Genomic DNA, 26,763 nt, shown 5'->3' with positions numbered 1-26,763 from the left:
CCTTGCTTTCAGCCGTTCGCAGGACCAGCACAGGAAGGCTGTTTTGGTTAGTGTTACAAGGCCAGATCAGTCAATCATCCAGACTGTTGCCCCTGCAACTACTGAAAAGGCTGCTGCCCCTCTTCAGGAACCACACGTTTGTCTGGCCTCTCAACAGATACCCCTCCGTTGTGGTTGCACCTACAGTACGGCCATCTGTATCGTTGAGGCACGCAAGCCTCCCCACCAACGGCGAGGTCCATGGTTCATGGATCGTAGCCAGTTGATTGTAATTATTAGTTATCCTTCACAGAAAGTTAACAAACGGATTGTTTCTTTTAGAATAACTCATTCAAATGCTCCTATAATCAGTCTCACGTAACAAAATGTTCACGTTCGCGAGCAAGCAGCACGCCACGCGGAGTTTCGCCATTTAAAATTTCACCAAAAGTTTGAATTTCACACCGTGCATTAAATCGAACTCTCTTCCACACTTTACGGCATTTCTGAAACATTTTGGTACCGAAATAGCACTAGATTAAAAATTTTTATCGGAGCACCTATTAATAGGTCTGACCACTAGAGATCCATGCCCCGACTCTACTCACCTCTCTTCACAATAGAGGTTTCTACTTCCCAAAATAAGCGCGAATACGCTAATTTCTAACTGGCAGAGAAACATCACAGCCAATGGAAAAGCAGCATCAATCCCACGCCCAAATATAATAGAACCAATCAAAATTTGTCACTGAATCAGAACAGTAAATGGACGTAAATAAATTTTGAAAACCCACAAAAATAAAATCAACTAACTCCCTCTTAACAAAACGGTTTCACCGAAATTGTAATCTCATTTCATCAATACTATAAACTGACGAAATAGTTTATAACAAATTCCCCGACACACGTCATTCTCAGACATTCCTCGTGAGACCAGCTACTTCAATGTATAATACAAAAACTTTGAATAAAACATTATTTTACATTCACACCTTTATTCACTCTCATAACTAAGCATAATTATAAGATTAAGTAATAAGCAATTAGAAAAGTAAACAAACAGAGCTGCAAATAAAAATGACAATATTTTTACTGTAGCTTAAACAGTGTCTGTCAGTTAGTGATCTACCAGATCGCATAGAAACTACGAGGGTTGTTTTTAAGTAAGGGCCGTTCGCGCGTATAGTCCCGTAGTTCGCGCGGACGCCGCAACAAGCCACCGCGCCACTTGCCGGCATCCTTCCCGTTCACACTGATGCAAATTGCAGCTCTGTAGCTGACGTGTACGCATCGCTGTGCTACTTTATAATGTTTACGGTTATTGAATCGCGCGCCGCGTGTGAGATACGGTCACTGATACGTTTTTTGACCGCGAGAAGCCTATCAGCTGCAGAAATTCATCGTCAGTTAACAGAAGTTTATGGCTTGAATGCAATGAGTGAAGGTAAAGTGCGTCAATGGGTTAGAGAGTTTAAAAATGGCCGTCAAAACGTCCATGACGAAGAACGCTCAGGCCGGCCCTCTGTGATCACTCATGATTTGGTGGCTGCAGTCGAAACAAAGATTCGTGAGGACAGAAGATTCACAATTTCCACTCTTTCTTAGGAATTTCCACAAGTTTCAAGATCGGTTTTGTACAAAATTGTGTCTGAAAACCTAAACTTTAAGAAACTGTGTTCTCGGTGGGTACCCAGACTCCTCACAGAGGACCACAAAGGGAAGAGATTTGCCACTTCATTGGACTTTTTGATTCGTTACGAGGAAGAAGGGGATGACATGTTGAGTCAAATTGTCACTGGAGATGAAACATGGGTATCTCATATCACTCCACAAAGCAAGCGACAATCGATGGAATGGCGACACACAACCTCACCCGTCAAGGTCAAAGCCAAACCGACGCTGTCAAAGCGCAAGATTATGGCAACTGTGTTCTGGGACCGGCGCGGTGTTTTGCTAGTGGATGCCACGAGGAACGACAATCAACTCATATGCCTACTGTGCTACTCTAAAGAAGCTCCGCAGAGCAATTCAAAACAAAAGGCGCGGCATGCTGACAAAAGGAGTTTTGCTCCTGCACGATAACGCTAGGCCTCACACCTCTCAAAAGACTCGGGATTTGATTGATTCTTTTGGCTGGGAAGTTTTGGATCATGCACCACACAGACCCGACCTTGCTCCTAGCGATTTTCACCTTTTCCGGTACCTGAAACACCATCTTGGCGGGCAGCGCTTCAATGACGACGATGAAGTGAAAGCGGCCATGAACTCTTGGCTGTCGGAGCAGGCGGCCGAATTCTTTGAAGAGGGAATTAATAACGTAGTTGTACGGTATGACAAGTGCTTAAATAAACAAGGCAACTGCGTAGAAAAATAGGTAAAAGTGTGTAGAATCAGAAAATAAAAGTTTTTTTACAAAAGTATTTGTATCTTTTTTTAAAAATAAAAACGGACCTTACTTAAAAAACAACCCTCGTACATGCACTCGGATCTCTGACGCCACCTGTCCTGCGAGTGACTCATAGTGCACGCCCGCTTTCCTCCTGTACGTCCGATCTCAAGAGCACGATGTAAGGCGCTACGCCTCAAGTAGCATCACCTTCTACTATCCGTGCGAACGGATAAGTTGTCAAGAGACAAGTGTTACAAAAAGAAGTAGGTCAGGAGTGTCAAATGTTTTCAGACAAAAATAGTATGTGGTACTTTGGGAATCTGGATTTATTTTTCTCAATTTGTAAGTTCCTATTACAGGCTACAATTGACTGGTTCGTGAGGACAGTCCTACTTCCTGCTCGTATTTTTCAATAAACACAAGCATTATAGATAAAAATTTCCCCTAGTGTTACATGAGAGTTGCATCAACATCTTATATAATGTAAAGGCGAGGAAATTTAACATCGTGAAGGAGTTCTCTTCGAACCATGTCTTATTTATCTAAAGTGACAACGGGCGGTGTTATGGATATGTTGGAATGTGATCTGTTGATCACTCAAGCAACTGACGTCACAGGAGTAACTACGAAAAAGTGGACAAGGAGACATCAACATGTGAGCGAAGATGATCTTCGTATTTCCAAAATGACGGGAAAGGCTAAAGCAACGGTTGGGGTTCAAGCTCGAACAATTTTAGACGTCAACGTCGAGACTCTAGCCATCTCAGCAACTGAACTCGGCAGAAAAGTCGATCTGTCAGTCAGTGTAGTTGCTGCATGATGATGGCTTCATGCTTCCTCGTTGCTATCACCGCAAGTGTGAGGGATGGTGGACTTCGTATTAAAAACAAAATAAAGATCCACTTATTTTAAAATTTCATCATTTATGTAATTTTTTGTTAACAAAAGAATACTATGTTCCCCACAACCTTCGAGTCAAAATACACTAAAAAAAGCGCACCGCGAAGGGATTTCGCAGATGGGACGAAAACGGTTGATGTGATGTAGACGTACAGGCGAACAAATGATTACAATTTCAGAAAATTTTGATGGTTAATTCAAGAGAAAGAGCTTCACAAATTGAGCAAGTCAATAATGCGTTGGTCCACCTCTGGCCCTTATGCAAGCAGTAATTAGGCTTGGCACTGACTGACAAAGTTGTTCAATGTTCTCCTGAGGGAAGTTCTGTACAGTTGGCGCGTTAGATTGTAACATTACTGCTGCGAAAATAAGTAAATATAATTATTTAAAACTGCTAAATAGTGATGTTCACTAAAGTTCTTGGGGGACGTAACTCGGCGGTAGAATTTAATACTGAAGTTTTATTTCATATCTGCTTTGCTGCTTGTGTTCTGTTGTCCATAATATGTTGTGTAGCAATCCTGCCATATCTTGGAAATCATCAGTGAGAGTTCAGGAGTTGCAATGAATTGTTTTCTTACTGCGTAGGTGGTGTACAGAAATGAACAACTGGCGTTACAAACTGATTTCAACATGTCTCTCTGAAAACTGACCATGACAGTGCTGTAGCACTTCTTATAACACTTTTTTACTAGCAATCAATAATTTGTTTAAGATGTAAATTTACAAAATTACAATACAAAATTAATTCACAGGGTATACCTGGACAGCGCAATTTAGGTACCGTACTTATTTCCTGATAAATTTGTATAGGTTGTAGCATAGAAGCGTGAAACAAGATAATATACGGAAATCAACAACGCGAATAACATTTAGTTAATTTCTATGCAAAATGTAAGTTCCGTCGTTTCTCTAACGTAAACTGGAGTTACAATTTAAAAGCACTTTCATTTAACATTATCCACATAGTTCAAAATGGTTGCTAAGGCTGAAAATCAGTATATGTTTACATTTGTAATAGAGGACTGAGTGATTTCTCGTTAATTACAAACGATGTTACAAGTGTTTTACATTGCTGATATATTATACTGAAAACTTTGATGAAATAATGCACACATATGCGTATCTGAGGCTTAAATGACTATTCGGGGGGTGTTCTGTACAAAGATCGTCAGAATCGCTAGCTGGTTGGAGGCCCTGCCCATAATGCTCCAGTCGATCCAACTGGGGAGAAGTCCGGGGCCTTGCTGACCAAGGAATGGTTTGGCAAGCACGAAGATGTGGCAGTACATCGTCACGTGGACTGCATGTGACACTGAAAGCGCTGGGCAGTTATCCTGGAAAGACACCTGGACCAGGTGAAGTCCCTGTGAAATTCTACAGAAAATGTGCGAAAGATCTATCTCCCCTTCTAGCGGCAGTTTATTGTATGTCACTGGAGCAACGAAGTTGTGTACTATTTGGAAAAAGCACAGGTCATTCTCGTTTTCGAGTTAGGGCATCTGAAAAAGTCGCACAATTGTCTACCTGCAGGGCTGACATCAACTGTTGTAGAACTGTGCAATATGATTTATGGTCACTCGCTGTCATCTTATTGGATAACGAGAGTCTTCTCTATCAATGGCAACATGCACTACGATCTTTTTCGAGAACGAGATTCCTCTATTTTAGTATCATGGATTACAGGAGAGAGGTCTTGCGGAGGAAAGGTTGATCTATTTAGCCACGTAAAGAGGATACCATAGACAGAGGAAACTAGGTTGAGGCCATGCTCCTTGACTTTTAGAAGGCATTAGATGCAGTTAGTTACACATTATCGTTTAGTGAACAAAATACGAATTTACCGCGTATAGGGCCAGATTTGTGAATACGCTTAGAAATTCCTTGCAGAAAACTCGACACATTATCGTTAATGTGACAAAATTGAGAGATATAAAGGTACATTGGAAATATCCCAAGGGACCATTGTACAGCGCGATTTTTGCAAAATGGGGAAAATTGCAGTAACCCATCACTGAGAGGATAAGGAGCAAAAAAGGTCACATGGACACATGGTCAGAAACATGTTGCAAGGCAGGTGCACCAACCTGAAGGTGGAGCTAAAAGATCTGTGACAGTGTAGATTTCAATGATTGAAAGCACATGTAAGATCACGCCTGGGAAGTGGGCGTGCTACGTCTGTTCTAGTATTTCAGATCTACACTCATGCGAGCAGTAATGTTGTCCATTAGGGCGGCGTGCTCACTCGTCGCTACAAAGGGGGTGAAGTCATTTTTTCTCTGTTGTGGACGACAAAGCAGCTCCCAGTACTGCTTAAGTCAAGTTAGTTATAAGAAAATCTCTCGATTTTCGTGGCTAGCGGGATCTATACACTTGAATCCTCTTAAAAATGTTCTGAAACTGTTGGGAAGATGTTTCGTATCTGGACATACATCTCAGTTGTTTCAAGGTTGGATAATGCTCTTATGAGAAGTGTTAAGTGCTCTTATTGACTTATAAATTATGGCAGTTATCTTTGACGTGTAGGAGAGAGGCACCATTGTTTTACATTGGTAAGCATACAATCAGCAAACAGTTAAATAGTTTAAACCCCTGTCACTGAGATTTTACTGTGATGCAAAAATTGTTGTCTCCTATCTTGAGTCACGTAGATAGGGACTGCAGAGCATCTGGATCAGTAAATTCCAGTATGCTCGTATTTACAAGTACATCCTTTTATTTATGATAACTCAGTGAACTTTCAAATTTACGTAACGTGTAATGTCTCTTCTGAGTACTTAATTATTTTTACTGGTCTACATCCTTCACGCCAGTGAACATCTGTACGAGGACTAAAGATAACAGCTGAGACGGTTTTTCCTTGATATAACACTTGCTTACTGTAAACGCGAAGTACATTAAGTGATATGAAGGCTTTTTCACTCGATTTATTAGGTAAGAGCACAACAGCTCGTTTTCCGTAAAAAAAAATTTATTACCACTTCTGTATATTGATTCAGATAATTTACACAAAATGTTTTTGTTATCACACTTGCTTTTAACTTCGTCGTGGGATACCACCACTGTTATTCTCGATATTATGGACACCATTGAACTTATTGATCAAATCACCAAGGCTTTTCTTATAACAAGTTTTTCACGGAGACAGACATCTCAGGGAGGTGCGAGTGTTAAAGCAGTGAACACGTACTGAGAAATCGCGAACTTCAAATCAGCCATGGGTCATTCTTATTTAGATTTCCTATGAGTTCTGTAGATGACTTCAGGCGATTGCCTGGACCGTTGCTTTCGCTACAACGGAGATCAGCAGCCGCACCTCATTCTTCTCCAGATGAACTACAGCCCTGTTAGTAACCATCCCACTGTCGACAGGATATTTCAGATTTGAAGATCATTATGTAGTCGTTTCTCTACAAGGTGTGGTTGGGGGCGGAGGAGGAGGAGGTGTCTGGCAGTGGCTTGTGTCCACTATTCAACCAGATGCGACAGATTATTTGTCACTAAAGACTGTAAATTTATTATAAATAGAAGGATACAAAGGAAGTAAAATCCTGATAACTGTGCAAGGAAACTTCTGATGGATAGTCGATTGACGGTTCAACGTTCGTTGTTTACGATGCTCACTGCAGGGTGCGGCACAGTTTAATGGAGACAACTGTCAGCTACCAACAACCTCCCCTCGTGGGGGAACTTCGGACAGCTACTGCACCGCCCTAACTCAGTGATGTTGCAGAGGAACGAGCCATCTCTTGTCCGGTCACTGACCCAACATTTTGCAGCGATTTGCAGAGCTATTATTGTGCTGGATTAGTAGTAAGTAGTCTGCCTATTTCATGATACTAGAGTTGTTCGTGCAGCAAGGTGCAAACTTGAAATATTTCTTCATTGCCGCACATTACTATACATTGTTTTTGCGAAAAAGCAAGGCATGTACGAGAAAGTGTATCGGTGAAATTAGCATCAGCTGTATACTATTGATACAATCCCTACAAATAGTTACTATGCAAGTACTCAATTAGACTGGTTTTGTCGGCTGATTTTTGTTGCAAAATGTGACTGCTTGAATACTTAATTGTGTATCAGTTGATTAACATGTTTACAAAATTATAAGTTCCTCTTTCTTAGAAGTACAGATTCCGTATTTTTGTCTCACCTTATTGCTTGGAAAGGAAGGAAGATTAGGGCCAACGCTCTATGCAGTTATTATTAGAAGAATTGTGTGCTAAACAGTCTCCATTTCTTGGTATATATCTCTCTCCTGATATTTTTACCATGGTATTCTTCCTTTAGTACGTAAATGCTATACTATTCAAGAAATTTAGGTATTTCCTTTTTTATATTTTCTACGTAAATGCACAGACGTTTTTAATTTCCCACTTCAACAGGATTTATCTTCTTCCATCTATAATGTAAGTAAAGTGCGATATTAGTAGTTGGGCGATGTGGGGAGGGGATTAGGGGTGACTGTTATCGCTGAAACAACCGGTTTTCTGTTATATCGTTTTTTGTCAACTCCAGCTTAACCTGAGTGTTAAAACCGCTCAAAATAACCTTTTCCTGAAAAAAAACTGATTTTAGATTTTTTATTTTTATTATTTCCTGTAATAAATGTAGAAATCGGACAATGACTGTAAAATTAGGTTCCTTCAGTTACAAGATACCTAGACTGAAAATTTTAAATTAAAAATGCAAATAAAAGAAAATAGTACGCCAACTGTTCACTACTTTTGTCGAAAGTTTGGTGGCCAGTGGAAGTGTTTAAACTCAGAAGAGTTTTTCTGGAGCCACTCTTAACAATTCTGGACATGTGAAGTGTCGCATTGTCCTACTGGAATTGCCAAAGTCCGTCGAAATGCGCAATGGACATAAATGAATGCGGGTCATCAGACAGGATGCTTACGTACATGTCGTCTGTCAGACTCGTTTCTAGACGTATCAGGGTCCCGTATCATTCCAACCACACAAGCCCCACACCATTACAGAGCCTCCACCAGCTTGAACAGTCCCCTGTTGTCATGCAGGGTCCATGGATGCAAGAGGTTGTCTCCATACCTGTACACGTCCATCCGCTCGAAACAATTTGAAAGGAGGCTCATCCGACCAGGCAACATGTTTCCAGTCATCAAGAGTCCAAAGTCGGTGTTCACGGCCCCAGGCCAGGCGTAAAGCTTTGTGTCGTGCAGTCATCAAGGGTACACGAGTGGGTCTTCAGCTCCGAAAGCCCATGTCCATGACGTTTCCTTGAATGGTTCGCACGATAACACTTGTTGATGGCCCAGCACTGAACTCTGTAGCAATTTGCGAAAGGGTTGCACTTCTGTCACGTTGAACGATTCTCTTCAGTCGTCGTTGGCCCCGATTTTACAGGATCTTTTTCCGGCAGCATCTATGTCGTGTACCGACTTTAACGCTACGTTCAAACTCCCTTAGATCTTGGTAACCTGCCATTCTAGAAGCCATAACCGATCTAACAACTGTGCCAGACACTTGTTGTCTTTCTTATATAGGCGTTGCCGTACTCTACCTGTTCACATATCTCTGTATTTGAATGTGCATGCCTATACCAGTTTCTTTGGCGCTTCAGTGTATAAAATGTGCTGTTGTAAATATTTCCGTGTAGTGTGCATATCTGAGCTGCGTACGTGTGGACTATAATGTTGGGTTGATGTTCTTGACGATTTTGAGGTGAGAGACTTATGAGTGTGTAGCCTGATACAAATGAGAGCTAAAATTTGATATGCAAGCGTCTTCTTGTCATGGGAAAAGGAGGTGGGTGCGACAGCGGGCATGTATTTGACAGCTGACAGCCATGGGGGGGGGGGGGGGAGGGGTTCAACCGCAGTAGGGTGGACCCGGCGGCGAACCGCGCCAGGGCGGTAGCGTTCGCCAGGAGGTGGCAGCAAATCTCAGCAGACGACAATAGTATTAAGACCCACTGACTGGCAGATACTGTGGGTGCGAGAAATCCCACAGCAGCAGGGGAGCAGCAAGCAAACTTGTGCTCTGGCTCGCTGACTGGAAAAACCCGATGCGTTTAGCCACTGGCAAAGAGCATGCAGCTGGTGGCCTGCCATTCCAGAAATGAGGATGAATACAGAATAGTCATACATTCACTGAAAACTGATCCACAACAGTTACTGAAAAGCCAATTACACCTATAAAATAACAAAAATAAGATGAGTGCGTGCGTGAAAGTGCGCCCTCGATCAAATAAACGGTTGTTAAATACCGGCAAAGGTTTTGCAATTAAATTAACTTTAAAAATTAATATTCCCCAATGTCCTGTGCGACTTTCATAAACTAACAAGGAACCCCTTGAGTGCGAGACCTCAATCTTTAGTAAGACTAATTTGAAAGTGTTCTGTTAACAGTTATGACAGGAAAAATATTAGCAGCTAATGACTCACCATATGCATCAGGAGGGCGACAGAAAATGAGTGGGTGCAGAGATCAACCGTCTATGGGATGCATGTATTACACTTTACAAAATGGACATCGTCGTCATTCAAGAAATGTTCAAAACAAACCATTAACTCGCACTATGAACACCGAATGAAAAATGGCGCCACAGTGATCACAAAGGTTCGCACCAACAAGATCGAAGGCGAAATTCCCTTTAAACCACTGTAATCTATGCCACGCAAAATTTGATGTGCATAACGTACTTTCGCGATTTCCTGTCAGAAAGGTCACAGTTCGTAGTAATAGACGGAAAGTCATCGAGTAAAACAGAAATAATATCCGGGGTTCCCCAAGGATGTGTTATAGGGCCTCTATTTTTCAAAAAATGGTTGAAATGGCTCTGAGCACTATGGGACTTAACTTCTGAGGTCATCAGTCCCCTAGAACATAGAACTACTTAAACCTAACTAACCTAAGGACATCACACGCATCCATGCCCGAGGCAGGATTCGAACCTGCGACCATAGCGGTTACGCGGTACCAGACTGTAGCGCCTAGAACCTTCGGCCACACCGGCCGGCCTCTTTAATGTTCCTGATCTATTGTTACTGATCTATATTAACGACATAAGAGACAATGTCAATAAACCTATTGTATTGGTTGCAGATGACGCTGTCATTTACCGTCTTGTAAAGTCATCAGATGACCAAAACGAATTGCAAAATGATTTAGATAAGATATCTGTATGGTGTGAAAAGTGGCAATTGACCCCGAATAAAGAAAAGTGTGAAGTTATTCACATGAGTACTAAAAGAAATCCCTAAATTTCGATTACACGAAAAGTCACAGAAATCTGACGGCTGTAAATTCAACTAAATACTTAGGGATTACAGTTACAGATACCCTAAATTGGAATGATCACATAGATAATGTTGTGGGTAGATCCAACCAAAGACTGCGATTCGTTGGTAGAACACTTAGAAGGTGCAACAGGTCTACAAAAGAGACTGCATACGCCACGCTTGTCCGCCCTATTCTGGAGTATTGCTGTGCGGTGTGGGATCCGCATCAGATTGGACTGACGGATGACATCGAAAAAGTACAAAGAAGGGCAGTTCGTTTTGTATTATCGCGAAGTAGGGGAGATAGTACCACAGACATGATACGTGAATTGGAGTGGCAATCATTAAAACAAAGGCGTTTTTCGTTGCGACGGGATCTTCTCATGAAATTTCAATCACCAGTTTTCTCCTCCGATTGCGAAAACATTCTGTTGGCACCCATATACATAGGGAGAAATGATCATCACGATAAAATAAGAGAAATCAGTGCCCGCACAGAAAAATTTAAGTGCTCGCTTTTCCCGCCCGCCGTTCGAGAGTGGAACGGTAGAGAGACAGCTTGAATGTGGTTCGTTGAACCCTCTACCAGGCACTTTATTGTAAATAGCAGAGTAATCACGTAGATGTAGACGTAGATGTACTTCGTCATTATCATACACATCCTGTAAACTAAATCGAGCATCCTTGAAACTAGCGAACACCGGTTTTTGTAACAAGTATGCCTTGTCCTCCCATGAATACCCATAGTTTTTCTCGGACACTACTCGGTCATATCGCTGCGGACTTACTCGAAATCTGTTTCATGTACACTGTCCGCATAGTCGAGCGTATGCGACACCATGCATCCCACTGACTCATCTTGCAGAAACGCTAGTATTTCATCTGCCACTTCTTTCACACTCTACGAAATTCCTTGGGTTCCTTTCTGACAAAATGTTAACTTCGGCAACTGTTGTAAATATAATGCAATGTATACTTTGTTTGCCTTTACTACTGCTCTTCTTTGTGTTAACCCCACTAACACTGTAGTATTGTTCTGAGTTACTCGTTGACAAAGCAGTTCAACTACGCTTCCTAACCTCATGCAGTGCTCAACACTGAATACCTCCAGCCCCATGGAGCTTTTTCAGAACATACTAGTAGAATTTTTATAAATACATTTTAAACTACATACCAGAGTATACACTCCTGGAAATTGAAATAAGAACACCGTGAATTCATTGTCTCAGGAAGGGGAAACTTTATTGACACATTCCTGGGGTCAGATACATCACATGATCACACTGACAGAACCACAGGCACATAGACACAGGCAACAGAGCATGAACAATGTCGGCACTAGTACAGAGTATATCCACCTTTCGCAGCAATGCAGGCTGCTATTCTCCCATGGAGACGATCGTAGAGATGCTGGATGTAGTCCTGTGGAACAGCTTGCCATGCCATTTCCACCTGGCGCCTCAGTTGGACCAGCGTTCGTGCTGGACGTGCAGACCGCGTGAGACGACGCTTCATCCAGTTCCAAACATGCTCAATGGGGGACAGATCCGGAGATCTTGCTGGCCAGGGTAGTTGACTTACACCTTCTAGAGCACGTTGGGTGGCACGGGATACATGCGGACGTGCATTGTCCTGTTGGAACAGCAAGTTCCCTTGCCGGTCTAGGAATGGTACAACGATGGGTTCGATGACGGTTTGGATGTACCGTGCACTATTCAGTGTCCCCTCGACGATCACCAGTGGTGTACGGCCAGTGTAGGAGATCGCTCCCCACACCATGATGCCGGGTGTTGGCCCTGTGTGCCTCGGTCGTATGCAGTCCTGATTGCGGCGCTCACCTGCACGGCGCCAAACACGCATACGACCATCATTGGCACCAAGGCAGAAGCGACTCTCATCGCTGAAGACGACACGTCTCCATTCGTCCCTCCATTCACGCCTGTCGCGACACCACTGGAGGCGGGCTGCACGATGTTGGGGCGTGAGCGGAAGACGGCCTAACGGTGTGCGGGACCGTAGCCCAGCTTCATGGAGACGGTTGCGAATGGTCCTCGCCGATACCCCAGGAGCAACAGTGTCCCTAATTTGCTGGGAAGTGGCGGTGCGGTCCCCTACGGCACTGCGTAGGATCCTACGGTCTTGGCGTGCATCCGTGCGTCGCTGCGGTCCGGTGTCAGGTCGACGGGCACGTGCACCTTCCGCCGACCACTGGCGACAACATCGATGTACTGTGGAGACCTCACGCCCCACGTGTTGAGCAATTCGGCGGTACGTCCACCCGGCCTCCCGCATGCCCACTATACGCCCTCGCTCAAAGTCCGTCAACTGCACGTACGGTTCACGTCCACGCTGTCGCGGCATGCTACCAGTGTTAAAGACTGCGATGGAGCTCCGTATGCCACGGCAAACTGGCTGACACTGACGGCGGCGGTGCACAAATGCTGCGCAGCTAGCGCCATTCGACGGCCAACACCGCGGTTCCTGGTGTGTCCGCTGTGCCGTGCGTGTGATCATTGCTTGTACAGCCCTCTCGCAGTGTCCGGAGCAAGTATGGTGGGTCTGACACACCGGTGTCAATGTGTTCTTTTTTCCATTTCCAGGAGTGTATATTCTGAGCCTTGAAATGCCAGTTTTACACAAAATGATATAATGAAGATAGCCGAAAGTAACGTTTACACTGACAAAACTTTGATTATCGAGCAAACTAATAAACTCAGCAAATAAAAAAAAGAAAGAAAAGAAAACAACTGAAGACACCAGTGGAAAATTGAGAAATTTACATGTTGTCTGATATATCATATATGTGTAGTGTAAGATTAATACTCGTAGTTTCGTTCGCAGCTCGTGGTCGTGCTGTAGCGCTCTCGCTTCCCACGCCCGTGTTCCCGGGTTCGATTCCCGGCGGGGTCAGAGATTTTCTCTGCCTCGTGATGACTGGGTGTTGTGTGATGTCCTTAGGTTAGTTAGGTTTAAGTAGTTCTAAGTTCTAGGGGACTGGTGACCATAGATTTTAAGTCCCATAGTGCTCAGAGCCACTTGAACTCGTAGTTTCTAAATATGTATGGCAAACTCAAGTATGCGAATTTTGGTAATGACGGTGCTAGGGCATAAAACGGGGCGGATCACTCGTTTGCCAGAGCTGAAGCAGTAAGGACACATACATGAGCGGCGATTGGATCACGTCTCCGCATTGTTAAGAAAACCTGGGGTCATATAGTCTTGCGTATTTGGGAAAATTTTGGCGAATTAGCGAAAGTGGGGAGTTAGAACAATTCACATAAGGTAAAAAGAAGCGAACTCTGAAGTATTTTCGCCGAGTATACGGACGTTTTTGACTTGTGATTTCTACTGGTTCGCCAGTCTGGTGGAACCCCAAATATGAACACGCGCAATTTAACTTAGAACAGTTTTCAATAGTTTACTGGAACTACTCATTAGTTAACGTGGTATACTGTTCTGGTCTTTTAATTTAAAAGCTTTTAGGCTATCATTATGTTGGTTCAACTTAAAAAGGAGTCAAAGATTAAGTGTAGTGCGATCATTATTTATTTTTCACCGCATACTCTTTTTTTAAAGTATTGAACTTCGTGTGACTTGTCTTCAGAATATTGCGCCTAATGCGTTGCTCGGCCCCTAGACTTTAAACGTAACCAAATTATTAAAACCATTCACCCATTCTGAAACCCACGAACAGTTTAAACCAGCATTGAAAGTTTAATTTATTATTATTTCAAACATTAAAAAAAAAATAAACCGTTAAGTCTCAGATACTCAGGTGTGTGAAGGATAGGAGACTCCATATTTTTGATATACTGTTGCCTTATCGGATGGGGTTTTCGTGTTTAAATTTCTATTGTCCATTTTTCCTCGCTTCTCCGAAGTTTAGTTGAATGGGATCAGGTGCTGACATAGTTTCCAGATATGTTGCAAGTAGGCTGTTTAGGTTCTTATATTGGTAACGCCACCGCCACGTAGCGCTCTGTATAAAAATCACTGGCTGTGCTGTGTGCAGTCTCTGGCTGGGTGGCATTGTTGGAATTTGCTATTGTAGTGTTGGGCAGTTGGCTGTTAACAGCGCGTAGCGTTGCGCAGTTGGAGGTGAGCCGCCAGCAGTGGTGGATGTCAGGAGAGAGATGGCGAAATTTTGAGAGCGGACGATCAGGACGTGTGTCCATCAGAAAGAGTAAATTTGTAATATTGGATATCATGGACTGAAATATATATATTATGACTTTTGAACACTATTAAGGTTAATACATTGTTTGTTCTTTATCAAAATCTTTCATTTGCTAACTACGCCTATCAGTAGTTAGTCCCTTCAGTAGTTTGAATCTTTTATTTAGCTGGCAGTAGTGGCGCTCGCTGTATTGCATTAGTTCGAGTAACGAAGATTTTTGTGAGGTAAGTGATTCATGAAAGGTATAAGTTAACGTTAGTTAGGGCCATTCTTTTGTAGGGATTATTGGAAGTCAGATCGCGTTGCGCTAAAAAATATTGTGTGTCAGTTTAGTGTTGATCAGAATGGGTGAAGAGCGAAATGTCTGAGTACGTTCAGTTCTGCTCAGCTGTTTGAAAATCAAATAATGTAAGAGGTTTATCAGCACAGTAATTCATTAATTTTTCTAAGGGGACGTTTCAATGTGGCACTGAAAACTGATAGACTTGAATATACGTCCTGCATCATATTTCTTTAATTAATCTAGGCTTCATTGTGCCGTAATTAATATTGTAGTTGTTTCAGTCGTGCCCCAGGGAAGTCTGGTGGGACCCTTGTGTATCACTGACCTGGCAGATAACATTAATAATAATCTCATGCTTTTGGCTGATGATGCACTTATCTATAATGATGTACTGTCTGCAAATAGCTGTAAAAATATCAGTCAGATAGTTGTAAGATTTCAAACTCGTCCGAAGAATGACAACTTGCTCCAAATCATAATAAATATAAAACCGTGCACGTCACAAAACACAAAAACGCAGTAACCTGTGGCTGCAATATCAGTGAGTCACAACTAGAATCAACCATTTCTGCAGGTACCTTGGTGGTAACCTTGGTGGTAACCTTGGTGGTATAATCTGCGGGAATGTGAAACGGAATGATTATAAAGGCCCAAGCGTAGGTGAGGAAGGTAGCCGTTTTCGGTTCATTGATGGAACACTTGGAAGAAGCAGTCAAAACACAACTGCGCTACTCATCCTTGAATTTGGCTCAAGTGTGTGGGACGCATACCATACAATGGGAAGGACCCTTTGTCACGCACTTCACAGAGGTTTGCAGAGGGTGAATGTAAACGTAGACTTTCTTTTTCCATAACCTTCTTCAATATAAATGATGGAGTAAAAGATAAAAAGCTAAAATGGAGAGAACATATTCAGTGAATGGACAACAACATTATGGAAAAGTGACTGGAGTTTAAGTCAAAATGATGATGGTGTGTAGGAAGACCCTTCGCCAGATGGGGATATATTTTTCTTTGAAGGAGGAGCTGGCTCACAGGCCATATCTTAAAGGTGATGATGATAAAGATTTCCCCTTGATGATAGCGAGTTCGTTTACATTTATGTATTTATTTGTTAGTGTCTCTTGTACACCACACATACAGTCAGCCTTGGAAGAATTTTCTGCATTTAAGTGTGTAACAGCCTGAAACCATTGAAATGAAACATGTAATACAAGTACTATTATAACAACAACCAACAGTTACATTCATTTTATCTCGTGCTAGCTTTTCTATTATGGATCTGGAATATTGGACCTTGTCGACCTTACAAGCGCAGTCCTTACCTGTAAGAATCATGGCCAATGTAAGGTCGGGGCCTAGCTGCCGTGCTCAACTCGGTTCCTTAATGGAAGTAAGAAGTCAGAAGGCTAACTTCCAGTCGACATCGAGGTCATTACAGTCGGAGAGCCATCTAGGACTGAGGGGGGGAGCCGCAGCGGGGGTGATCATGGGGGGGGGGCCCTCGGACCTCGACTCGCCATTTGCGTATGGTCTGCGGCCGCGAGCTCGGCTCCAGTCCACCGCCGGCAGTGGAGGGTGAGGCTTTGACAATGCCAGCTACTCGTGCTTCCAAAAAGTCAGAAAAATCATCGAACAAACGTCGGCCGAAGACCCCGAGACAGAAGCGAACAGGCAGTTTGTCAATTGGGAAGGAAAGCCTTAACAATTAATTACTGACGGATGCTCGTTGATCCATAAAAGAAAAAGTAAGCGCCCTAAAATGGATCCTTGTCGGACACCTCACGTAATCACCTCGAAGGGAACGATCTGTTGATACGTAATCAGCATGGTTTCAGAAAACATCGTTCTTGTGCAACGCAGCCAGCTCTTTATTCGCACGAAGTAGTGGCCACTATCGACAGGGGATCTCAAGTTGATTCCGTATTTCTGGATTTCCGGAAAGCTTTTCACACCGTTGCTCACATGCGACTTCTAATCAAGCTGCGGGCCTATGGGGTATCGTCTCAGTTGTGCGACTGGATTCGTGATTTCCTGTCAGGAAGGTCGCAATTCGTAGTAATAGACGGCAAATCATCGAGTAAAATTGAAGTGATATCAGGTGTTCCCCAGGGAAGCGTCCTGGGACCTCTGCTGTTCCTGATCTATATAAATGACCTGGGTGACAATCTGAGCAGTTCTCTTAGGTTGTTCGCAGACGATACTGTAATTTATCGTCTAGTAAGGTCATCCGAAGACCAGTATCAGTTGCAAAGCGATTTAGAAAAGATTGCTGTATGGTGTGGCAGGTGGCAGTTGACGCTAAATAACGAAAAGTGTGAGGTGATCCACATGAGTTCCAAAAGAAATCCGTTGGAATTCGATTACTAGATAAATAGTACAATTCTCAAGGCTGTCAATTCAACTAAGTACCTGGGTGTTAAAATTACGAACAACTTCAGTTGGAAAGACCACATAGATAATATTGTGACGAAGGCGAGCCAAAGGTTGCGTTTCATTGGCAGAACACTTAGAAGATGCAACAAGTCCACTAAAGAGACAGCTTACACTACACTCGTTCGTCCTCTGTTAGAATATTGCTGCGCGGTGTGGGATCCTTACCAGGTGGGATTGACGGAGGACATCGAAAGGGTGCAAAAAAGGGCAGCTCGTTTTCTATTATCGCGTAATAGGGGAGAGAGTGTGGCAGATACGATACGCGAGTTGGGATGGAAGTCATTAAAGCAAAGACGTTTTTCGTCGCGGTGAGATCTATTTACGAAATTTCAGTCAACAACTTTCTCTTCCGAATGCGAAAATATTTTGTTGAGCCCAGCTTACATAAATAGGAATGATCATCAAAATAAAATAAGAGAAATCAGAGCTCGAACAGGAAGGTTTAGGTGTTCGTTTTTCCCGCGCGCTGTTCGGGAGTGGAATGGTAGAGAGACAGTATGATTGTGGTTCGATGAGCCCTCTGCCAAGCACTTAAATGTGAATTGCAGAGTAATAATGTAGACGTAGATGTAGATCAAGGGCGGCAGAATCGACTCTGGTAAACGGAAATGAGCATTATTGACTGGAAGACACAATGTGAGGTTGTTCGGCCATCTGGTGTAACTCTTTCGATTAGACGTCACATCGGCGAATTGGGCGTCGAAGAAGATGAGAAGACATGATGAGGATAACACAAACATCTAGCCCCGAGAGAACAAAATCTGCAAACCATCCAGAAATCGATGTTGATAATGATGATGTATTGTGCTCGGCATACGACTCTTGGGTCTTTAGTGCTTTTGTGAGTGTCTTAAAAAGACAAGTGCGGAGAAATTAAGCCTATGAATTTAATTTAGACAACATAGTTGTATGGAGATAAACAGCGATTAATTTACTTATAATCAATTACTCAAAAGGACAGTCACAATCGCATTATTTATTTTGCCGCCAACCGGTTTCATCTTCAGGGCAATTTACACCATTTGTTCGCTCGCTGGAGTCGTCACCCAGCCTGTGCACGGTTGGTAACATAGCCAGCTTGGTGACTCGATCTGTTGTGCTACCGTTCATGCCGGCCGCTGGTGGCCGAGCGGTCCTAGGCGCTTCAGTCTGGAACCGAGCTACCGCTACGGTCGCAGGTTCGAATCCTGCCTCGGGCATGGATGTGTGTGATGTCCTTCGGTTACTTAGGTTTAAGTAGTTCTAAGTTCTAGGGGACTGATGACCTCAGATGTTAAATCACATAGTGCTTTGATTTTTTGCTACCATTCATGAACAGCATTACAGAGGGTGTTTTCTAACAGAATAATGCGCGCCCACGTACCGCTATTATAACCAACATGTTCTATAGAGTATCGACAGGTTGCTTGGCCTGCTAGATCACCAGATCTGTCTCCAATCAAGCACACATGGGACACCGTCGGACGACAACTCCATCCAGAGTCATCCACAGCCAGCATTAACTGACCCTTTACTGACCAACCAAGTGTAACAGGCATAGATCTCTGTCCCACAAACTGATATCCGGCACCTGTATGACACAATGCATGCACGTTTGCATTCTTGCATTCAACACTGTGGCATCTACACCGCCTCTTAAGGTACCAGCAGTTCACATTTGCAATGGCGTTTCTCGCGGTTACATTAACCTGTGATCTTACAACATTAATCACTTAAATAAGTTAGCTAGACAAATATATTCCCGAAATTTCATTACTTCGTGTTTGCATTTTTTTCCATCAGTGTCTTTCCTATTTTCTCAACTGCCCAAGTTTTCGTTTTTCTATGATAAGAGCCATTTTCAGAATGCATAACAGGGATGCATCTTCTCAAAAACGACCAGTTATTTGCGGGGACAGTGCACTGCGATAGTACTTAAGTGGTAATTGCATAACATAGATAAAACTTGAGGCTACAAATAATATTATCTATCTACCACTTAATCCATCAGTTCCCTAATCATACTTCCTTGTGGCACATTCGATTTAATCTGTGTGTCTATTGATAACAATTTTAAAATAATTTGCTGTCTCTGCTCATGCATTCAAGGTCTGACATTTTTTAAGTATTTTATTGCTTAAATTACGCAAAATATTTAATTTATAGAGGAAGAACGTGATATGATGGGAATCTGGCAAAGTGATGATAGCAAGAGATTTCCTCTTTTTTTTAAGAAAAGGAAATCTCTTTTTTACCCGTAGCAACTATGGCTTTGTCTGCCACTCGTTTATTATTTCCACTTAGGAAAATTGGCTTTCCCCTTCTGGCGAACACATAATTTCACGTTTACTCCCCAGCCTAGCGCGGGACCAGCTGAATTTTAAAAAAAACCTCAACTGGAAATCTCGAGTGACCAAGTGCAGCTTCTCCTGTGATCTACACTCCTGGAAATTGAAATAAGAACACCGTGAATTCATTGTCCCAGGAAGGGGAAACTTTATTGACACATTCCTGGGGTCAGATACATCACATGATCACACTGACAGAACCACAGGCACATAGACACAGGCAACAGAGCATGCACAATGTCGGCACTAGTACAGTGTATATCCACCTTTCGCAGCAATGCAGGCTGCTATTCTCCCATGGAGACGATCGTAGAGATGCTGGATGTAGTCCTGTGGAACGGCTTGCCATGCCATTTCCACCTGGCGCCTCAGTTGGACCAGCGTTCGTGCTGGACGTGCAGACCGCGTGAGACGACGCTTCATCCAGTCCCAAACATGCTCAATGGGGGACAGATCCGGAGATCTTGCTGGCCAGGGTAGTTGACTTACACCTTCTAGAGCACGTTGGGTGGCACGGGATACATGCGGACGTGCATTGTCCTGTTGGAACAGCAAGTTCCCTTGCCGGTCTAGGAATGGTAGAACGATGGGTTCGATGACGGTTTGGATGTACCGTGCACTATTCAGTGTCCCCTCGGCGATCACCAGTGGTGTACGGCCAGTGTAGGAGATCGCTCCCCACACCATGATGCCGGGTGTTGGCCCTGTGTGCCTCGGTCGTATGCAGTCCTGATTGTGGCGCTCACCTGCACGGCGCCAAACACGCATACGACCACCATTGGCACCAAGGCAGAAGCGACTCTCATCGCTGAAGACGACACGTCTCCATTCGTCCCTCCATTCACGCCTGTCCCGACACCACTGGAGGCGGGCTGCACGATGTTGGGGCGTGAGCGGGACCGTAGCCCAGCTTCATGGAGACGGTTGCGAATGGTCCTCGCCGATACCCCAGGAGCAACAGTGGCCCTAATTTGCTGGGAAGTGGCGGTGCGGTCCCCTACGGCACTGCGTAGGATCCCACGGTCTTGGCGTGCATCCGTGCGTCGCTGCGGTCCGGTCCCAGGTCGACGGGCACGTGCACCTTCCGCCGACCACTGGCGACAACATCGATGTACTGTGGAGACCTCACGCCCCACGTGTTGAGCAATTCGGCGGTACGTCCACCCGGCCTCCCGCATGCCCACTATACGCCCTCGCTCAAAGTCCGTCAACTGCACATACGGTTCACGTCCACGCTGTCGCGGCATGCTAGCAGTGTTAAAGACTGCGATGGAGCTCCGTATGCCACGGCAAACTGGCTGACACTGACGGCGGCGGTGCACAAATGCTGCGCAGCTAGCGCCATTCGACGGCCAACACCGCGGTTCCTGGTGTGTCCGCTGTGCCGTGCGTGTGATCATTGCTTGTACAGCCCTCTCGCAGTGTCCGGAGCAAGTATGGTGGGTCTGACACACCGGTGTCAATGTGTTCTTTTTTCCATTTCCAGGAGTGTATATTCATTATCATTCTGAAACAATAATAATGCTGTCGCAAAGAAGTTCTGAGCTACTTTGTTTCGAAAATATTAAATCTGCACTGCAAGCTGATATCTTCGAGGGGTGTTCAATAATGCAACACTTTTTTTGAAATCCACACTCTTTCGGCTACAAAACCCTGTTTTTCAAAATAAACTCCGTTAAAAGCTATGGCCTTACTTTGTCCCACTGGGAGGGCCTGTATGTGCGCATCGTACCACTGTGCTGGTCACATCGGACTCAACGTCATGCCGCATCAATAATCTCCCCGTCATCCCGTGGAGTGAATCCGTCATTGGCCCAAGAAAATGGAAGTCGGAAAGTGGGTGATCAGGGCTGTAGGGTGGATGAGGAAGAACTGTCCAATCAAGTTTTGTCAGCACCTCTTTGGTGTGCAGACTTGGGTGAGGCCTTGCGTTGCATTTTCGTGGTGACGAACAAAAAAATGGCTCTGAGCACAATGGGACTTAACTTCTGAGGTCATCAGTCCCCTAGAACTTAGAACTACTTAAATCTAACTAACCTAAGGACATCACACACATCCATGCCCGAGGCAGGATTCGAACATGCGACCGTAGCGGTCGCGCGGTTCTAGACTGTGGCGCCTAGAACCGTTCGGCCACCCCGGCCGGCGGTGACGAACACGCTGAAGTTGTTTCTTCAAATTTTCGAAGGTAGCATTAAACGCTTCAGAGTTGGTCGTGACGGAGGACGTCAAACAGAATAACCGCTTCATGGTCCCAGAAGACTGTCACCGGCTGAGCGTGCGGCTTTCAACTTTTTCTTCGGAGGTGGATGGCGCCTCCCATGGATAGTCGTTTTGATTCCGGTTCGAAGTGGTGAACTCATTTTTTTTAATCTTCTGTGGCTCTTCCGATCAGCCTCGTAATGTGCAAGCGGTTCCGCACAGATGGTCCTTTGTTGCTCTACAGTCTTCTGTAGAGGAACCCAGAGGGAACATACCTTTGAGTACCCCAACTGGTGGACGAGTGTGTCAGCACTACCAACAAAGGCGACCAGTTGAGCAGTGAGGTGTTTGATTGTGATCCGTCGATCACCTCGAATGAAACCGCTCGTTCCAACATTGCAAGAGTCACAGGTGCGTGCGGTAGGCTGTATTACCACATTAATGGAATATACACTCCTGGAAATGGAAAAAAGAACACATTGACACCGGTGTGTCAGACCCACCATACTTGCTCCGGACACTGCGAGAGGGCTGTACAAGCAATGATCACACGCACGGCACAGCGGACACACCAGGAACCGCGGTGTTGGCCGTCGAATGGCGCTAGCTGCGCAGCATTTGTGCACCGCCGCCGTCAGTGTCAGCCAGTTTGCCGTGGCATACGGAGCTCCATCGCAGTCTTTAACACTGGTAGCATGCCGCGACAGCGTGGACGTGAACCGTATGTGCAGTTGACGGACTTTGAGCGAGGGCGTATAGTGGGCATGAGGGAGGCCGGGTGGACGTACCGCCGAATTGCTCAACACGTGGGGCGTGAGGTCTCCACAGTACATCGATGTTGTCGCCAGTGGTCGGCGGAAGGTGCACGTGCCCGTAGACCTGGGATCGGACCGCAGCGACGCACGGATGCACGCCAAGACCGTAGGATCCTACGCAGTGCCGGAGGGGACCGCACCGCCACTTCCCAGCAAATTAGGGACACTGTTGCTCCTGGGGTATCGGCGAGGACCATTCGCAACCGTCTCCATGAAGCTGGGCTACGGTCCCGCACACCGTTAGGCCGTCTTCCGCTCACGCCCCAACATCGTGCAGCCCGCCTCCAGTGGTGTCGCGACAGGCGTGAATGGAGGGACGAATGGAGACGTGTCGTCTTCAGCGATGAGAGTCGCTTCTGCCTTGGTGCCAATGATGGTCGTATGCGTGTTTGGCGCCGTGCAGGTGAGCGCCACAATCAGGACTGCATACGACCGAGGCACACAGGGCCAACACCCGGCATCATGGTGTGGGGAGCGATCTCCTACACTGGCCGTACACCACTGGTGATCGTCGAGGGGACACTGAATAGTGCACGGTTCATCCAAACCGTCATCGAACCCATCGTTCTACCATTCCTAGACCGGCAAGGGAACTTGCTGTTCCAACAGGACAATGCACGTCCGCATGTATCCCGTGCCACCCAACGTGCTCTAGAAAGTGTAAGTCAACTACCCTGGCCAGCAAGATCTCCGGATCTGTCCCCCATTGAGCATGTTTGGGACTGGATGAAGCGTCGTCTCACGCGGTCTGCACGTCCAGCACGAACGCTGGTCCAACTGAGGCGCCAGGTGGAAATGGCATGGCAAGCCGTTCCACAGGACTACATCCAGCATCTCTACGATCGTCTCCATGGGAGAATAGCAGCCTGCATTGCTGCGAAAGGTGGATATACACTGTACTAGTGCCGACATTGTGCATGCTCTGTTGCCTGTGTCTATGTGCCTGTGGTTCTGTCAGTGTGATCATGTGATGTATCTGACCCCAGGAATGTGTCAATAAAGTTTCCCCTTCCTGGGACAATGAATTCACGGTGTTCTTATTTCAATTTCCAGGAGTGTATGATACACATAGTGTGGAAAGGATATAAGATCTGGAATTTCTTATATGTAGAAAATAAGCACCTAAGATAACACTCGCTTAGGTGATTCACCTAACGTCTGACATATACACGTTGGTGGGTGCAAATGGGAAGCCACACCCGCTAACACTTCTCCAATAGAATAATGCCTCAAATTTCCGCCACTCTTATTAAGGTCAATTCGACATATAAAAAACTTGTCTCAGTGAACTTTTATTCAGTCATTAGCAAATCTTGATAAGTTCATGTTATTTCAAACACTATTAACTCGCGTGAGCACGCCCGGGTTCGATTCCCGGCGGGGTCAGGGATTTTCTCTGCCTCGTGATGACTGGGTGTTGTGTGCTGTCCTTAGGTTAGTTAGGTTTAAGTAGTTCTAAGTTCTAGGGGACTGATGACCATAGATGTTAAGTCCCATAGTGCTCAGAGCCATTTGAACCATTTGAACTCGCGTGAGAGTATAATAGTGGATGAGCTCTATATCCAACATCGTTCACAATTTCGGGTTGCAGCTTGCTAAGCGATTTCTGGTAATACTTTTTGGAACATTTATTTATTTATTTCATTAACAGTAAAGAGTAATGCACGGCCTTGAAAATTAAGGTGGGTCAGGTGCTACTAAATCTATAATTAATAGCGAAGACTCCTTATAGTTACAATATTATTAGCATGCTGCTGTTAACGCTATTTTAAATAGTATAAAAAACATAATATAAAAAATTTCTCTAAGGTTACAGAGAATTTAGTACTTTACGATTGTTCAAGCGGTTCTACCTAATTTGTTTCTGCCTAGCTGAGGAGACTATAATTTATATACTGCAACGTTAAAAAAAGTAATACAATAAATGTGGTAAAAATAAGTTACAGTATGCAGAGGGAAGTGATATGCTACATTTGGATGTGGAACATAGTCTAGTAACTTGCTGGTTGATAATAGCCTAAAGCTAGTCTCATCTGAAATGGTGTGTGTTAATGTATGTTTGTTGTGTTTGTGCGTATTGATATATTACTTGGAGTGCTGCAGGTCAGGACACTACATGGAATCCAGTAATTTGTTTTTCTAATTGTTGGTAGCTGTGGCATATTCTGTGTGATACCTTAGATACTTACATATTTGGTGTTATACAGCTTATACACTAATTGAGCTTTTGTTACATGGAATACATGAATTTTAGTTTTACATGAAGAATAAATTTGTGGTTGTAAATTTATTAGCAGAAATAACTCATGTTCAGAAAAAACAGAACACCTTGAACGACCAGAGACGGGACGTTCATATTTACAGGACGTGTACATTAGTATGTTCTGCAGAAGTGACTAGCATTTGAACCATGTCGGCCCTCGGATTCAAGGTTAACATCTACATCGCGGCGCAATACTACTTACCGCCAAAATGTGGGTGCGGCTCTCTTTGTCGCTATAAACCGAAAGGAAAGGGTCAGTGTGACTTGACCAGACGAGCAGGAGGCTTCGCAGACGTATGCGCGAACCATACCGTCCAATCAGTAAGTTTGAAAGAGGGCGCGTTGCTGGCATGAGAAAAAATGGTGCATCGATGCGGCAAATTGCTGCTCGTGTGGGGCGAAGTGTTTCGGCACTGTGCCCTTTATTTCGGCATGCGTTACGTGCGCGTCGTTCACTTCTCGGCTATCTTTGACGAATATGCAAAAACATGCTGGAAGGCAACAGTGTGTGGAACGACGTCACTGGGGACAGGAATGGCATCAGATAGTGTTTTCCACAAATCCAGGTATCGTCTGTTTGAAAATGATGGCCGTATTTTGGTTCGCTGCAGACAGGGGGAGCGGCATCATAGTGACTGCATTCGCACAAGGCATACAGCGACAACTCAAGGCCTTATGGCAGGGCCGGCCAGAAATTCTGCACGCGTGCGGTGCTCCTGCACATGTGCAACTTCCTGGTCACAGCGTGCACGCCGCAGCCGTCACCGTTCATGTAGTGCATGTTTCTACGCACAGATGTCGCTTTATCCAATTGCTGGGATACTCTGTACCGGCGAATTCTAGTGCTCTTTCCACAGCTTGCAAGCCAACCATGGGAAGGTATTTGGCGTATTAAACATTACTGTCACTGCCCATTGAGACGTCTAGTTTTATGTTAACAGTTTAACCCAGTAAGACAAGCAATACAGTTAACAACCGTGGGTTTTTATTAAGGCAGCTTGACTGACGGCACGTAAATACGTGTAATGTTTTTGAGCTTGTATTTAAGAAAGAGAGCACTTAGCAACTTCTCTCCCGCCCCATGTGTCTCCTGCCTCTTCGTGAACCCACGGTTGCCCCTCCTCTCTTCATCCCGCCGCTTCCCCAGCTGCCCCATGCTCTCCCCTCCTTTTCCATCCTCTCTGACCTTTCCCTCGGCAGGTCCCACCTGGTAGTTTTATTCTTCGTCGTGTGTGCTCCAAGTGGGTTTTAAGTGTGTTGTTTCGGAGTGTTTTTAATACTGTGGCCAACTTTTAACCTTTGCATGCGCATCCAGTGTCTTCTCTGTGTTTTAAGAATCGCCAACTGTGATTTTTTAACTTTCTGGTGACTTTTTTAACTGTCCCCAATGAACGTCTACATGTCAGTGTATTTTTACCTCCATTTCCTCCCCTTACTCTGTTTTATGTTCCCCTTTTTTATCTCCTTATGTATGTATTATTTTATTCTTGTTTTAGTTGTCGGGTCACTCGGCTGAAGAGCGGCGGATTGTGCTGCTGACAGCACATATATATGGGGCAGGGGAATGAAATCATAATAAAGAAAAAAAAAAACATAGCGACTTCCACCGAATCCAACTCCACTCCCGATGTTATCCTTACCTCCCCCAACCTCCTTGGCCGCATGACGGTGGATGTCCTGGAGCCTATTGGTAGCGACCATCTCCCTGTCCTCCTTACCGTTTCAGACGGTCGTCGCCCCCGCCCTGA

At 44.6% G+C, this 26,763-nt stretch overlaps 1 protein-coding gene across 1 annotated transcript in view; it reads left to right on the top strand.

Moving 5' to 3' along the window:
• Window positions 1-26,763, top strand: part of LOC126191537 (uncharacterized) — a 174,248-nt gene that overhangs the window by 34,258 nt on the left and 113,227 nt on the right. The window lies entirely within an intron of this gene.

Source organism: Schistocerca cancellata, chromosome 6 (genome assembly GCF_023864275.1).
Source record: "Schistocerca cancellata isolate TAMUIC-IGC-003103 chromosome 6, iqSchCanc2.1, whole genome shotgun sequence".
NCBI lineage: Eukaryota > Metazoa > Arthropoda > Insecta > Orthoptera > Acrididae > Schistocerca > Schistocerca cancellata.
Note: the sequence above shows the minus strand (reverse complement) of the source record. Positions and strands in the feature narration are given on the sequence as shown.